At 40.3% G+C, this 15,084-nt stretch overlaps 1 long non-coding RNA gene across 2 annotated transcripts in view; it reads left to right on the top strand.

The window, feature by feature from the left end:
* The first annotated feature begins 636 nt into the window (after positions 1–636).
* LOC116234906 (uncharacterized) overlaps positions 637–15,084 on the top strand; it is an 80,694-nt gene continuing 66,246 nt past the window's right edge. Inside the window, exon 1 of one of the 2 annotated variants that reach the window (XR_016470960.1) lies at positions 637–730. This is a non-coding gene — a long non-coding RNA (uncharacterized LOC116234906). Of the gene's footprint in view, positions 731–3,063; positions 3,430–15,084 lie in introns of those variants that run through there. The other variant, XR_016470959.1, reaches the window with a different exon arrangement.

Raw genomic sequence — 15,084 nt, 5'->3', positions numbered from 1 at the left:
CATGGAAATTACAACAGGTACAAAGAATACAATAAAAAGCTATTTGATAGAGCAAATTTTCGGCTACAAAACACTATTTTTAAACATAGTCACCATGTAGGGGAACTGTTAGGTCATGGCTTGAACTGGTGATTGAGCACATGTTGAAGGGGTGTGACTGGCCCAGGGAGAATAGGCGAACTGTTTGCACCTGGCTTGCTTCTTGAATACCATTGCTGTAATAGTGAGTAATTGGAGCAACAGTAGTTGTAGTGCATCTTGAAGCAAACAGTCATTAATTGGTCTTAAAATTCACATACTTCTATGTAGAGAGATTTTAACATATTATTAAACAGAACTAATTTTAACGTGTTCTCTGCATAAGCCAACATAATTTGTTGTATGCTAATATTCAGTTTGCAAGATTCCAGGTTTTCATAGGTATTCATGGCTGATGATGTTTTATTATCTTAGTGCTTTGTCTATAATTACTACAGCTGTCTGTAAAACAGGTAAATTCATCTTATTTCATAGATGAAGAACCAAGACGCATCCAAAATGCTGATTCTGAAGTTCTGCTTAGCTGTCACTCAGCCTCAAAGACGGTCATGTCTCATCATTGACTCATGTCTTTGTTTTAATTTTGTTTTCCACCTTTAAGAGTTCTACCTCAGTCCAGAGAGATTCTGTCTTCATGGAACTGAGACAGGGAGATTCCTGCTTCTTTATTAGTTAACTAAGGATTCATAAGGTAGGCATCCTTCTGTTTGTGACTTCTGATGGACTTTTGACATATGCCCAACACACACTAAGTGAAGATTTTCTCTTTCAAAATTCATGCATGACTTGTCTTGCTCCTTGTCTATTGCATAGGCAGTATGGGGGGAAAAAATGGCATTCAGACTCTTGTACCAAGACCTGATGGCGTGAGGTTCCAAAACTTGCTTTTAGCTACAAATGCATTTCTGTTTCTGCTTGTAGGGAACTGCTTGGAGTCAAAAGAGAGTTTTTGAAATTGTAATGTACTTCTTAGGAGAAATGTTCAGTCGCAGATACATATGTGCACCTTTGATTTGTTATAGGCATTCAACTGCTGAGATTGGCAGGGGAAAAATTGTTTATTGATTAATTGAGATGGTTGGAAACGTGAGTGGTGAGGTGACTTTATGGGTTATGGACATATGTGCAATTCATAGTGTACTTCTGAACTTTTAGCACACTGTTAAGATCTTTACCTGAAAGGTTTATACTTGCTGTTGGTTACCAATATGACACTTTACATCATGTTGTTTATTCTCTGTTGCAGTAAGATCTATAATGGCATGAAACTATTTCCTGACTCAGTTTTTTTTTTTTTTAAGTTCTTCCTGTGTGTATGTAAGCTTTTTTTTTTTTTTTAAGCCTTACTCCTTTGGGGCTGGAATTGTTTCCTCCATTTGTGTGTGTGCATATACATATTTATTTATTTATTTATTTTGTGTGTGTGTGTTTTTTCCCTGATCTGAAAATGCAGAAGCAGCAGCGAAGGAGATTTGCTGCAAAAGCTGTGCAAATATTAAAATAAATCAGGCAGCTTCCTTAGCAAATACACTCTTGGTATTATGCATCCCTTTTAACATTTCACACACAAACTTTTTTTTTTTTTTTTCCCCCCTAAAACTCCTTTCTGTGACATTCTAGAAGGTTTTTCAGAGAACAAGCCTACTGCTGTTGAAATGTGGTCGGTACTTATTTGAGAACACACTCTTAAGAAAGGGCATATCCAGGCATTGCAATGTGTTTGAGATAAGAATGAAGCTCCACGTCTTTGGCAAACAGAACCCAAGCTTAGTTTGAATAAATGCCATGTGCTGCTTCTTTAAGGAACCACTAATTATACACCATTAGAAAATAGGGATGGGATGGGTAATCAGCTGCTGCTCCATCTTCTGCAGCGTGTGTTGTGTTTGCAGCTCTTGGAATCACTCTTCCAGCTATTTTCAGTACTTTACATTAATGGGATTATTTACTCTTCCAGTTTATTTACTTGAAAAAAATAGTTCTGACTTGTATTTTATTTCATGAAGTTCCTGAGAAAAGAGTTTATTTTACAGCGATTTAAATAGTTGCAATTAAATAGGGGCTTATATTTGGCTGCATTTTCACTATCCATAGGGACTGGAGTGCCTCTTCTCCAGGGCAGAGCTTGGCTTGAGAGTCGTGAGCAGAGCCATAAAGGGAAATGGGCTCAATGAACAGTTTTTCCTTTTTTACCTTCACAGATAGAATTAGACCTGCAAAGCTAAATCCCCCTGTGGAATTAAGCAGTTTGGGAGACAAAGACCTGAGAGAATGGCACAGTACCCTTGGTTACAGACTATTTAACAGCAGGGACAGTTTATTTTCTAGTTTGTAAAAGATGTCTGTTTTTCTTACTTTATGTCCTCCTCTTATAAATACTTATTTTCTTCTCAGTACTTAGTGATCTGGTCTCAGGAGCAGCATGATGTGAAGAATAAAGTGCAGGTGCACAGGACTGAGACAACAGGCTGCTGGCTGCTGCCTAGACCTGTGCAGGTCACAAAGAAGTCTTCTGCTTCCCAGTCACTAAGTTAGAGAGAATTGTTTTCCATCTTTCTCTTTTGGAATTTACAGACAGAAAAGATTTTGTTCACGTGGTGTCTTTCACAGTTAACGTTTCGCTTCTGTCATTGATTACGTGGCCCTGTCTTTATGAATGACAAACATGTTTTTGGAAGAGGTATTTCACTGAGCATGCAAGTATCACAACAAAATTGCTGCAGCTTTCTCAGTACTTCTTCATTTGTCATCCAAGCTTCACGTAGTTGATGACTGTGAACAAAACTAGGTATTTCTGCTGTTTTGCTCTTCATTACTGATTATTAATACATTCATACATACATATAATCTATTATGGAGAATTCATGCTTTTTACAGAAATCCTGGTGACCAGTGGTTGCCAACAGAGGTGTTCTGTGGTTTCTATAGCTTTTGAATTGGTTCATGAATATTAGACCAGGGAGTAGGGTTGCTGATCTTTATGGGTCCTTTTCAACTTGGGATATTTTGGGGATTTGCTGAATATTTGTGAAGTTTGGAACATGTAAGGGTGGGAGAGATGGGAGGGTTGCAGCATTACCCCAAATAAGTGAGTTTATTCATCGTCAGCACCCATGTTGTCAGAACTTGAATAAATGTCAGCAGGTGCCTGTAGGGGAGCTGTTAGGGCTTGAACTGGTGATTGAGCACCTGGTGAAGGGCTGTGGCTGCCCAGGGAGCATAGACAAATTGTTTGCACCTGTGCTTCCCAGTGACCAGAAGGGGGGGACCGAGGGTGCAACCAGTCTGGGCTCATGTAAGGGCCAGCCATGGACGGGAGAGCGGCTGTTGGAGCTAGGCTGCTCCGTGAGGAGGAGCGCTGTTTAGCCAGAGATTTCCTTCACCAGCTGGGTGAGTTTAGCTCTTCTTTCTGTATATTACTATTGGCCTATTTGCAAAAACTTTGCCTGGTGTCACCAAGAGAAGCAATTTTTCTTCTTTGTGAGCAGAACAGAGCCTTAACATGTTTATTGACTTGCATCGTTTTTAGCATGTTGAGCTTTTTGTTGTGCACATTGTTCTTCTCAGATGTGACTCTGAGTATGAGTATCTTATTGGAAATATGGAAGGGAGTTAGAGAAAGGGTCCAGCTGGTAGCTATTCATTGTAAATGCAATAGAGAATTGCACTGACAGTTAACATCTCACTTTTTGACTCTATCTGTAGCCCCGTTCAACAAGAGAGTGAATTTAGCTGTGCAGCTCTCCTTTCCCCTGCCGCAGGTTGGTGGAAGGGTTGCTGATACAGTACCAAGCCTTACTGCTCCCTTTGCCCCTCTCTCCCTGCTCCTGCCTCACGCTCTCGATTCTCAGACAGTGTGGAAGACACTGATAATGGACTCACCAATTTGTCTGCCTGATGTGATTTTCATACAGCGCTCCCCCTGCAGCTTGTCTGACCACTCTGAGAATTAGCTGACCTGAGCAGGAAGTAAAGGGCAGCTAATTCCCTCTTTCTGACTTGTTAGAGAGCACAATTACACCAGCTATCTATGCCCATTTTGAGGGGCAGAGTGGCAAACAGTAGTGCATAGATTGTTATGCAGGAGTATAAGGTGGCAGAAGGCCAGGCAAGCTTGCCACAATTAATCTCTTTAGGGAAGATGCCATCCTGAATGTTCATGTACTCTCCTCCATTTGCTGATTCATGGCTGGAATAACTATCAGCCTTTTTTTGCCTTTTTTTTTTTTTCTGGCTGGAGGTAATAATGAGAGAGAAACTGGCATTACTGAGGAAGGAAATGGAGCCAGATTGAATCAACAATATAAGACTCAAACCCTAATGTTTGCAAGGGAAAGTATTTGGCTCTGATTTCCAGTTATTCTTTGTCCTACTTGGAATGTGTAAATAAAGATTATCACTGATTTATTTTTGGTGATTCCATCCCTGCGTGTTATTATCTAAAGCTGTGTGCTTGAGATGAGCAATTGGGTATCTGTTACGTGCTGGAGTGGGGCACCACAAAAAATCTGTGCTGTCCTGCTCCCTCCTTCTGATTCTGCACCTCTGGTGACACAGCAGTGGCAGAGTGTGAGGAAGCTGTTTCTGAAATTGTTAAACATGATGCTGCCTGAAGGTACTTCACATCTGCTCAGGTGCCCACTTGACTTTATGAGCATGTAATGAACTATTATTTAACCAAAGAAAAAGAAGTCTCATTTGATTTATGTTCTTAAGGATTCAGAAGAGTGTTCAGCACTATTATTACTAGTACAGTGCCATTCAGTTCTGAGGGAGTTGGGTAAAACCATCTGCATTGGTTTCAGTCAATGTAGTAGATTAAAGTGATAAATCCAGCAAGGCCTGCCTAGCAAAGCTAGCACTGAAGTAACATATTCTTTTCTCTCCCTTAAGAATTGTTTCCATTGATGGATAATCTCTGCAGAACAGGAAGCTCTTAAATCTTCAGACAGTGGATAATAGATGCAAATTTGTGACCGTCATGTGAAGTGAACTAATAAGCTTGGCTGATCAGGGAACACGACAAGTGTGACACTTTATCAGGCAGTAAAAGCTGATTAGTTTGTGCATGTTTAGCTGTCCATATGCCTCGTTATTGGAAAGGCTTTAGATAGTAGTAATAATTGAAATGGATGTTGCTTCATTTCCTTCGACGTAGAAAAGGGAAGAAAGAAAAAGAGAAAGTGAATGCGAAGCATTGATTTTTTTTTTTTTACCCTTGGAGTGAAACAGATTGAGGAGACTAATCCTAGAGGAGTCACACTGACTGGATCTTTGGTTGCAACTGTACATTGAGTGACAACAGCCATTTCAGCATGTTGTGCTTTGTGGTGGATCTGTGAGAAAAAGCTGGAGGTGGTGGCCCTATTGCAGAAGTCCCCACGTGGGTTGGCTGTGGTAGGTGAATGGGTCAAGTGAGTATGATGGCAGTGTCAGCCCTCAGGAGGGGAAAAAAGCATAGTATCACTGATATTATTTGCAGATACAGAGCCAGAAATAAGTTATTTAATAGCAAACACCTCTACCAGTTCATGCTGCTTGTCATTAAGCCTGGAGTCTTTTCTATGCCATGAAGCATCACTCAGGTACAATCAAGGCTGTGCTGTCCTTGTCCATCATGGGCTGACTGAAGTTGTTGCTACTTGTATGTTTGTCATCCAGTTTTTTTGTCTGTGGTGCTATGCTTAAGTATAAGGCAGTGAATAAAATGATCTCAAGCCACTGAGCAATGAGTATGATCTCACAGGGTTTTAGCCATAAAAAAGACTCACAAAGTTCTAAAAGTCTGTGTTAGGCAATGGAGAAGGAAGTGTAGATGTGGCAGGACTGGGGCACCCAGAGGGACAGGGAATAGCTCTGGAGAATGTCCTAGCATCAGCTATGACTATGAGGAGAATGAAAAGCAGCTCTGTTTATATAGCAATTTGGGTTAGGAAATCTCAGGGGAAGCTCAGTCAGAGGTCACAGATGTCTGCCTGTGTTAATTTCATTATTATTATTACTTTTTTTAGGCTTTTACAGATCAGTATGAGCCTTGCAAGTGGTATAGGCTAAAGATAAACGCGAACCATAAACCTTCATGTAGGTTTCAGCCAAGAGCCTTTGTTGGAGGATGTGACTCTCCTTGAACTGATCCAATAATGCCAGTGTGAGAAGCAGAAAAATAGGGGCTTGGTGTGATTAAGGCAGCAACTCTTACATTTAATTTTTGGACAATTTTTAATTTTGTTCCCTCTTCTGACTGTCCTGAGGTATGGACTACTGAATTCAACTGTGTTGTTCAATGGAAAACAGCCTAGTTCAGAGGTAGAAGCTTGTTTTGTTGCGTGGGCTTGCAGGAACCTACAGAAAGGTGCAGGAATAATCTGGATTCCAAAGTGAGTATCTCTACTTGTTGAATGGAGCAGAAAGCCATTTCAACCTTGGTGATTTTGCCATCCGTGTGAAAGTTTTCTTACTGCACAGGTAGGATCCTGGTCAGCTCTGTGAAAATTCATTCAGTACTTGTTCGGGCCGTGTACCAAATTAAAGTGATGATGCTTTAAAACCTGTTCTATAATCATGGAGTATTCTTAGAAATGCTGCTTTTTCTGAAATCAGCTTTGGCTGATTCTGCATATTCTTCCTCTGAGCCCCGGTGACACTAAAGTCAATAATGCATTCACCCCGAAGTGCGTTTCTGCACCTGCCACCTATGTGCAATTTAGGCATCTTTCACTTGTAATAATAGATATGATTTTAATGTGAGAACAGCCTTTCTTCTTCTCAGGCAGGCTGAGAAATGTTGCATCGCAGATGAGGCTGGCTCATCAGTGTTACACAGTACAAGTTCACCACTGCCCCAAGGCCCTGTAGTGAATGGAGACAAATTGGTTATCCAGCACTGCTTTTTCTTTTGTTCAAAACAGTGCATTATCCAAGGAGCTGCGCTGAGGACCTGGGGCTATGCCCTGATCACCCATTTTGTCCCCTGTATGTGTTCTTGATTCTGTTGGATCTTCCTCCTGCAGCTTTGACTGTGGCTGCCGTAGTGCAGAAATGCTTGCCAGCATCTTAGATGGAGTAATGAATTCATGGACCTGTTGTGTTTCTCAGAAAACATTTATTTTTTAAATCCAGTGTTTGAAATGTCATGAGTTCACAGCTCTGGCTAGTTCATGTTCCCTTTTTATCCAACAGAAAGGGAGGAGTGGCAGCTCTTAGTATTGAAGTGCATCTTTAGTCGTTCTGTCTCTCATTGCGAGTCTCCACTGCTTCTCAGTAATTCTCAGAAATACTGTCAGCAAGGACATCAGAAAGCCACTTAGTTTGCTTGAGGGGCTCTGTTTTTCTGGATTTGATTACTAGTTCAATATGTACTTCACTAAATCAGATCACTTGATTGTACAGATATCGGATGAAAAAAAAACCTTGTATACTTCAGCAGCGAAGACGCAATTGGACTAGAATTTCAAATGTGTTCAGCACTTATCTAAGGACGTGTTCTTTCTGTTTGTCAATATTAGTACACTTTTTCTATCAAAGTTTTATTCCTTTGGAAAGTAGCGTTCTGGTGATTTCCTTTTTAACTCATTAATGTTAAGATCTTTTGTTGAAACAAATGAAACTTTTAGTTTGGCTTTTTGACAGAAATACTGAGATCCTAAAGAGGAATTTATCAGATTGTTAAAAATGTTTAGGGGAGATTTAAGAGTTCTGCTGCTTAAGGCTAGTATGGGTCTCTTTGTTTTTTTCCTTACGTTATTTACTCAATAGTTCTTGCTGAGACCTTTGTTGATTTGAAGTGGTCACATCACGTATTTGAGGAAGATGGGTGGATGTAAAGATGTGGTGGCAATATTCTCAGGGCAAGTACTGAAATATGGAAAGAAAACTCTCTAACTGGAGTTAGAGATGTGGTCTCAGAAGGCGGCATTCCTTTATTCCTCACCATATGTACTGGGTGACTTGATTAATCAAGCATGTGCTCTCAGAGTTTGAGTTCTACATTTAAATGGTTACGACATACATATGCAATACATTGGCATACATATTCATTCTTTTCCAAGAACTCATTAATATATGGTAATGTTCTTCTGGGCATGTGCGGTAGTGGCCTATAGTGGTCTCAGATCGCTTAATTCCTCCACGTTTTTCCATTATCAGCTTCATCGTGGTGACTTTAGCTGTTTTTCCCCAATCTGGCAAATTTCCATCGCTTGTTATAGCATAACATGCAACTTTCTATCTTAATGCACTATAACCCAAAACAGTATATGTGAAATTTGAGGAAAAAATCCTTGTGCCTGGTAGATGCAAAGATGAAAGTAGTCTGTTGTGACTCCAGTGCTCCTGTGAAGCAGGATAGTTGAGAAGAACAAGGCTGTTCACACACCAAGTGAAACTAAACTGGGAAGTTTTAGGACCTGCACTCATCAGTTCTTTTTGCTAAACTAATACGTTGGTCCTTTAATTTACTGATCCCGATTGTTAAACCAGCCTATATCAGTACACAGACCAGTGTTACGTAGGGTGACCCAAAAGTACTGATAGTATCTCACTCGTTATTTACCAAAGGCCACCACATTTCCTTTGGAAGTCTATTTTATTTGTGCTGCTAATCTCTAAGTCATTGATATTCCGCTTGACAGAATATTGAAATACGCTATTATAATTAAACAGTTTAAAACACATCTGATCAAATAGAATTTCAGGAAAAAAATGATAAATATGTGAAACAATTGCAGGGGTCTGAACAACAAGAAAGTATTATGTATGCATGGGTCTGGTGCCAGCTCATATGTAGGATGGTACTGGGCCTCTGGGAAATACTCTGAGCCATACACTTCACAGTCCTTCTTTAATTGCTTGTTTGGTTTTTACTTTTGTTTAGCTGCAGATTTTCTGCGCACCTGTTGTTGCCATCACTCAGTTTGTTGGGTTTTGTATACCTCCAATTCAGGTATGCAAATCTGAACCTTTATGCACATAACCTCTTTCTGTTGCACAGGTACTCAGGTTTTCAAAAATCCTTTAATTGTTTAAAGTATGGATTTCTTTGCAACTTTACCTTGAAATTAGCAGGTAGATTTTCCTCTTATGTTTTGCACAAAAGCTGTTTCCTTGTTTCTGGGCGTAACCTCAGTTTTACATTGCAAACTGTGTTATCACAGCTTTTTGTCTTACATCAGACCTGAGGTATCTGTGTCACCCTGCAGAGAAGGAATTAGTGCCTTCTGCATTACTGCCCCATTTGTGAATCTAGTGATGTGAGCTCGAATTCTTCTCCGGGGGGTATGGGTAAGGCTTACATGGGAGGGCTGGCCTAGGACTAAAGAGACAAATGCTTCTGCAGGCAGAACAGGAGAAATGGTGCATGGTAAACATGATATTTTCTGGCATCATTTTCCTTAAGGCTTCTTCTGGAGGTTCATTTTGGCTTCCTGTTCCTAATGCTGATGGAATAACAATACAAAACTGCACACCCTGCTGAGAGAGTGTTTCCCAGTATGTTTATTTGTTCATGAAGTTTTTGGCACAATGCAGGGTTCTCTGAAGAGGAAAGCAAAACGAGAAGTTGCATTTGGAGTAAGAAAAAACGCTGGTAGGTGTGAATGCGTGAAGTTAATTATGGAAAAGAACTGGTTGGAGTGTGATATATGCTAAAAAGCAAGGACTGAAAATAGAAAGGACTTAAATTTAGAAAGGAGTCATAAAATGAACTATTTATAAAGAACCAAGGTGGCTCAAAGTAGCAGTAACTTAGGACACAGTTTTCTTCCCTAGATGATTGAGGTAAATTTGACTCATGCATGAAAGGCGACTGGAAATGCTTTGAATGAAATGAAAATGGCAGCTTGAATGAATAACACTAGAGATTTTCTGATCTTGTTCATAGTGGTTTATTTTGCTGCATTGTGTTGAAGATCTTTGGGGTAATTAAAAGAATAAAAATGAAGAATGAATAATCAATTGGGTGTGAACGTTGCACTGATTTTGGACGTGGTTCACCTAAACTCCCTAGGGGTGGGTTTGAAAGGGTAAGTTGGGAGAGCTTTTAATTCTGCCTTATGTTTTAGTTTTCTCTGAAAAATGAAATAATGCTTTGGGTTATTGCATCTCAATCCTCCTTACAAACTGCTGCTCAGCTCTCCAAGGATCTAAAACATACAGTGGGTGTGGAAGTCTCTGGCCGTGGTGCATTTGGGGGGGAATCCTTCTGAAGTCCCCTGACAATGCTTCACCCCCAAGAAAGTACATGAGTGAGGTGCTAACCTAAAGCTGTTGTTAAAAATGGATATTTTTGTTGCTAAAAGTTCCTTCAGTTTAGGGCAGTACTGGGGACCGGAGGATTTTAGTCAGTCTCCCTATAGAGTCTCCAAAATCCATTAGCTGCAGAAAATGTCATGATTTTGGAGGTTTCAACTACAAGTGTAAAAATGTCCTTTGACAAAATAAAGTGAGTCCCATGGCCCATAAGGGCTTACAGACTGCAATGAGTGCCAAGTGATAGCTTTCATGTGTATACTTCTCATTTGAACCTGATTTTCCAAAATGTCCCTTGTTTCAGCTGAAAAATTTCTTTAGTCTCTAAATTGTCCTTGACTCAATAGTGACATTTTTGAATCAGATAAAATTCAAATCTAGAGGAGGACACTTAGAGTTTTCTAAATATTTAACCTCCCCTTTCAGATTTCATGTTCTCAGTTTAGGCCATTTGTCGCTGATCATTTATTTTATCCTCATTTCTGTATCATAAAGTTCAAGGCATGCACGGGGAAAAAAGGGAGTCCCAGAATGGCACTGAATGGTGCGTTTATTACATACCATCACTGCAGTTGTTTAAGTCATTGTATTTTAGGGAGCAATGATCAGGCACTTTTATCACCCTCTTTCCTTATACAGAAATGTACCCTGCAGGGATGCTGTCTGTCATGTGCTATTGGATTGTGCATAAAGATTCCCTCTGACCGCCTTACCCAGGGAGATGCACTGCTTGCCCTTGGGTCTCTCAGTGGGGATAAGATGCAGTGAAAAGGCTGGCACTTCTCTGCCCACCTTGGGTTAGTGGAGGGTGCTTGAGCCAATTGTCACAAAAGGATGAAGCTGAGCCAGGACATCTTTGTGATTTGGGAATGGGCTCCCTCCTCTGGTCCCAGGGTTCCAGATTCAGTATGGATGTGAGGTGTGTTTTCTGAATAGTAATGGATGAAGAAGGGAAGTCTGTAAGGGACTGGTGCAGACCACCTTGAGAGGTTATTTCGGGGATGCTGAATAATGTCGTGTTACTTCAAACTAGCCGGTGTTTTAGAGCAGCAGCATATCATAGCAGAGCATATCATAGCAGACAATAGCCCCCTGGCTGCAGGCCATGGGGTAAGCGTTGGGAAAACTGCTCACACTTAAAATCTCCCTGGCATTGAAAGGTGTGGAAGCGAGCAGTGTAGCAACAGCAAGAAGTCATCTTGCAGATCACTCAAGAATAGGGCCATTTGCCACTCACAAAAGGAGCAAACAGCACAGTGAGGTGGGTGGAAGCAGAGGCTGCAGCAGCTGCCTGGGGATCCTGGGCATGTGTGGGGCAATGGCACAGGGATGGTGATGTGGTGCCACACTCCTGCCTTGTGCCACTGTTGCTGCAGGCTGATGTTGTCCCGGGTAGGTCGGTAAGATGGGATCTGAGGGGAGAAAAAGAAAGAATAGAGAATGTCAGCACTTGGCACCCTGATTATTGCTGTAGGGTACGTAGGGAAGTCAAAATCTGTAAAGAACAGGAAAATGCTCTGCAGGGTTACTGGCTAGCCTCTGTCTCAGTCTGAGAGCTGGAGAGGAAAGTTTGCTGCTGTCCTCTGAGAATCTTATATGCGTAACAAGAATGAGTGCTGCAAATGTGTCCCGCTCTTCTCCTGGGGGGAAGGCGAGCCCTGTGAGCATTGCAGTTGCTTGCTCAAGGTCAATGTGAAGTAAAACTGAAATCTCAGTTCCTTAATTGTTGTTGCATCTCTGGGAATTTGCTATATGCACTAAGAGCTTGCTTTTATGAGTCGGTCATGATAATGGAATAGATGCTCAATGTGAAGAAAATAATTAACATCTAAAGCAAATGATGTCACTCTGATTTATACATGAGAATCTGACTGCAAAAATGTGCTTAAAAAAAAAAAATCCCTAACCTTTTATCAAATGACACAGTGTGATTTATAATTAGATAATAGCCGTTGTCTCCTGGGGGTACTGACAACCTGAGATGATTTTCACCAGATTATTGTGGAATCAATATTAGCTGAATAATTAAAATTCAATACCACTATGTCTCTATCAATAACGCTGTAGGAATGATGTATGACAGATTTAATTGAATCTGTCAGGCAGCGTGGCTACATGCATAGATCACGGGGATATTTCTAGTGTTTTGTGTTTCATTTTGTGCTTATACTTACCTTGTGCCTTTAACGTTCATGGTTACTTCTAAGCAGTAAGGCTGTGTGCTCAGGGGGCACTGGGAAACTGCAAACAGTGACCCTGAGTTTATGCTGAACTTTTACTCTAAATGTTAAGAGTCGTAATGCAGACTTGTAATTAATTGAGAGTACCTGTTAAAATACAAAAGGGTGACACAGTGGAGGAAACAATTTTTTTTTTCTTTCTTTTTCATAGTGGCTGGTTTGTTAACTCCTTTATTACTCACCCAGCAGTAGCCAGGCAGATTGTATCTCATTCAGCTACTCTCAGCTACTGAGGTTGGCACACTGCTCAGTGTGACACTGGTTAACATTTATGTAAAGAATCAGTTATCTCCCCCTATGAAAAAGTAAGTTCAGGTGTACCTAAGTATGAATAATTCTCCCACTGATTGTCATCAGTTACAGTATTAGATTTTGTTGTTGGTCTTGCTAATATTTATGCAGTTAATTTCTGTTCATCTGTTCTACCTGGTTTCATGCATCTGGATGAGATTTGCCACTTGCTCCCTCCCACCAGCAGTGATGTGGGCTCACACTCTGAGCCCTGGGCTGATGCAGTTACCCATGCCAAGCTCCTGTGCTTCTGCTTTCCATCCTCAAGCTCCCATTTCCCTCTCTTTATAAAATGTTTTCTTTTTTTTTTAAGATTTGCTTTCTTCATTGAGACCATTGTACTTACAGTAAATCTTTCTCCTGCCAACTTGAGAACTGGAGATTTAGGTTATAAATTAAAGCTGATGTTTTCATTAGGCACTAAATGTTGAGACTTCAGGGAAAGCCTCTGCCTGAAGCATTCAAGAGCTGAAGCCTCTCAGAGGTGACAGCCAATGGTTCTGAGGCTGCCCTCAAGACGGTGGGCTGAAGATGTGAGTCAGGTTATGACTCTACAGCTATCGCAGACAAGATTTTACTTTCCCAAAATATTAATCTGGAATCAAAAACTGCCAAGAAAGATGGAGGAGGAAAACTGTGATAATTCAATTTATTGATGAACCTCCTGATGTTGTACATATGACAATGGCATTATGTCCTGGGCTGGAGACTTAGCTTCAGCATGTGTGTTCTTTTGCCATATTCTTCTTTTGCTACTTTTTTTTTCCTGCACAACTTCTTTGTTTTTGAGTTCTCTTCCAAAAGTAGTCAGCATTCATTTTCCCCTGAGCTTTCATCCTTACAAATGTATTACTTTTATCTTTGCTGATATGTTTTTTTTTTTTCTTGCAAATACTCCACACCAAATAGCATAATCTCATCTGTCTATATAACATATGGCTTTACACAGAACACTTTTCCTTGACATAAACGCTGGGTTGTCTGCTAAGGATCTGCTTGATCACTGTGTCCAGGTCTAATCCGTTATCACCATATAATTTCTTAAGATGATCAAGCCCCAGTTTTAAAGGGAAGGGAAAAAAAGTATTCACACCCTTACTGCCTCTTTCTCTGATCATTCAGAACTTTTTCATAACTTCAACTTTTTTTCACTCATCCATTCATTAGTATGCGTGGTTTCGCTTCTGTTCTGATGGCTGTCGCAGTGTTATACTGATGAGGAAGTTTTGAACTCTTACATAAACAAGTGAAACAAATTATTTAATTTTGCTTTTACAATCAGCCTTTTCTGTTAACGCTTCTTTCCTTGTTAAACATAGGCACCCCAAAGTGCAGACAAGTCTCTTCAAAGACTTTGACTTCCAGTCTCAGAGCTGGAAATAGCATTTCTGATTTTTGTTGTGGTGATGTTTTATGGTCAGGTCTTTTTGCCTTTTTACTTGTTTCCAGTTGATGAGTGTGTTGCTTCGGGTGATGTCAGTCAAAATGGGACCCTTTTTGTTCTAATGAAGCAATTAGGAAGTAAATGAGAGAATAGTGAGGCCAGGTTAGATCAGAAAGCGGAAAGAGTAATTTTGAATACATGTAAGGCCATTTATAAGAAGCAAATGGATGCTAGTTATTCTGTAACCTGGAGGAAGAACAAGTTTTAGAATGCAGCAGCAAATATGGGGTGAGAGAGAAAATGTTAATATATGTGACACAATGATATGAAATGTGCAATTTTAAGAGGAGAAGCACCTCAAGTGACATTCACTGGCAGAAGGAAAAAAATGAACCTGAAAGCAACATTCTAATCATGGTACAGCTATTTGACCTGGGGTCGGTACCTGCTATAGGATCACTGTGGGAAGCAAAAGGTTCTGCAGAGCTCTGAGATGAAAGGAATCACCAGCGGGAGTGGAGCTTTATAAAATATATATATTTTTTTCAAATTATTATTATTACATGAGCAATCGCACAGAAAATGTTATTAATTTGGTTTATTGGAGTTGTATGCTATCTATCAGAAGGGAGAACTTGAATAACATTATTTTCTCTCTGGGTTGGAGTTCCTTAAGGTTTCAGTGGCTCACAGGCTTTGCTGTAAAATAACTAAAACGAGACTTGTTGGAAATTAGGAAAAAAAGAATAATCAAGGTTATCTCAAAATAACATTCAGAGATAAAAAATCAGGAGGAATCAGTATGACATCTGCAGCTGTATCCCAAAGCGTTTCATATCTGCGGCTTCAGTTCTTATCTGAAAGCTATTCTCAGGCACGCTGAGA

Source organism: Phasianus colchicus, chromosome 14 (assembly GCF_987193195.1).
Source record: "Phasianus colchicus chromosome 14, bPhaCol1.hap1.1, whole genome shotgun sequence".
Taxonomy (NCBI): domain Eukaryota; kingdom Metazoa; phylum Chordata; class Aves; order Galliformes; family Phasianidae; genus Phasianus; species Phasianus colchicus.
The sequence above is the reverse complement of the archived record's forward strand: the minus strand, read 5'-3'. Positions and strand labels throughout refer to the sequence as shown.